This window comes from Anneissia japonica, unplaced genomic scaffold (assembly GCF_011630105.1).
Source record: "Anneissia japonica isolate Jap-2015-1 unplaced genomic scaffold, ASM1163010v1 scaffold284993_len90168_cov106, whole genome shotgun sequence".
NCBI lineage: Eukaryota > Metazoa > Echinodermata > Crinoidea > Comatulida > Comatulidae > Anneissia > Anneissia japonica.
The window spans coordinates 65,567-67,805 of NW_022699780.1; positions in this window are offsets into that span (position 1 = coordinate 65,567).

The following is a 2,239-nucleotide window of genomic DNA, read 5'->3' on the forward strand; positions in this document are numbered from 1 at the left end:
CATTTTCAGAATTATGCAAGTATTTACAAGTAAAATGATCAGGATTTCTATTGTTGCAAGCTACATTGTAGCATGGGGAGGTGGTAAGCTGTTTAAGCAAGACAAATCCCTCCATTCGAACTACCGGTCCCATCATTAAAATACTGGTAGCGTTTATGCGTTCGCAATACTTAATTGAATGCTAGGCCAGGCCTATACTTTTCTTTGTGACCAGTGATGCAAATCAAATTATGCCAAGGGATGATGGGAAATTATGCTAAATTATACCAAATGTTAAATTTAATGGTTGTTTAAATATAGCGCCTTTCTCCACCTAAAATGGAAGCAACACTATTCTCAATACTGTTACTGTGTACCCAGTGGTGTCGACGGTACCAGGTCTAATCTTTCCGACTGGGAAGGGTAGAGTGATTGGAATGGCCAATTTTCCGGACGGTAGAAAGTTGGTGGTGTCAGGGAATCAAGAACCCTACAATATATGCTATATTCAATATATATTATATTCAATATATATATATATATATATATATATATATATAGATTAAAAGGCAAAATACTGAAAAACAACAATGCTGTGGGAAACAATGGCTGGATCTCGGTAGAGATACAAAATGATAAGCAACAGCTAAAAAGTAAACGTAAGTAAACAGCCAGAAATAGAACCAGAGCTTTCGGACAACACTAGTCCTTCCTCAGTGGCTAGTGAGTGAGGGTTGAAAAAGCCAGATAGTATAAAGTGAGAATTTCATGCAAGCATGATTAGAAACAATAGGCTATGTTTCAGGGCCGGCGGAACGTTTTTGAAAGTGGGGGGGGGGCACTTATAAAATGAATGGGAATATGAATCATGCAGATCTGGAATTAAACCTAGGTGGTGGGGTCAACATTCCTCACCGGGGAAAATTTAGATTTCTAGATGGCTGGAAATGACCTTTCTCGACTTTTGAGCTAGGTGTCTAATGACTTTGTTTTTCAAAATTCAAGGTTTTCCCCCTCTTGAAAACGGTAAGGTAAACTTTCTCATTACATTAAATAGGCCTCTTATGTGTGTATACCTTAAGAAATGAATCGATAAACTCCAAAGAAAAGGGGGGTCCGGGGGTTCTTCCCCTGGAAAATTTTGATTCCTATATGGCGGAAAATGAGCTTTTCCCCGACTCCTGAGGTGTCTTAATTACTTTTAAGTTTTTCAAAATTCAAGGTTTTCCCCTCTTGAAAACGGTCAGGTAATTTGTTCCAATTGTTATTACAGTAAAGGCCTTATGTGTGTATACACACATAACATTAAAAAAAAATGAGTAATTGCATACGAATTTTCCATGAATCGATGAATCCCAAAAAGAAAGGGGGGTGGGGGTCCTCCCCCGGGAAAATGTTGATTCCTAGAAGGCGGGAAATGAGCTTTCCCGACTTCTCGGGTGTCTTTTAATTACTTTTAAGTTCTTCAAAATTCAAGGTTTTTCTCTCTTGAAAACGGTCAGGTAATTTTTTACATTGTTATTCAGTAAATAGACCTTATGTGTGTATACATACATAACAATTTTAAACAAATGAGTTGTTGCATACGAATTTTCGATGAATCCCAAAAAATTGTGATTCCTAGAAGGCGGGAAATGAGTTTTCCCGACTTCTGAGGTGTCTTTTAATTACTTTAAATTCTTCAAAATTTCAAGGTTTTCCCCTCTTGAAAATTATTATAGTGAATCAGTGAACCCAAAGAGAAAAGGGAGGTTCAGGTTCTTCCCGGGAAAATGTTGATTTCTAAATGGTTGGACATGAGCTTTCCCGCTTCTGAAGTATCTGTTAGTGACTTTAAAAGTTCTTCAAAATGCAAGGTTTTCCCCTCTTCAAAACGGTCAGGTAAATTTTTCCCATTTTTATTACAGTAGATAGGCCTTATGTGTGTATAGGCCTACACAAAAAATTGAGTAGTTGCATACGATTTTTTTTCGATAAATCGATCGATAAATCCCAAAAAGAAAGGGGTCCGGGGGTTCTCCCCCAGGAAAATTTTGATTCCTAGAAGGTGGAAAATGAGCTTTCCCGACTTCTGAGGTGTCTTTTAATCACTTTTAATTTCTTCAAAATTTAAGATTTTCCCCTCTTGAAAATTATTATAATGAATCAATGAACCCAAAGAAAGGGAGGTTGGAGTTCTTCCCGGGAAAATGTTGATTTCTAAGTGGTGGGCAATGAGCTTTCCCGACTTTAATTTAAGTTCTTTAAAATTAAAGGTAAT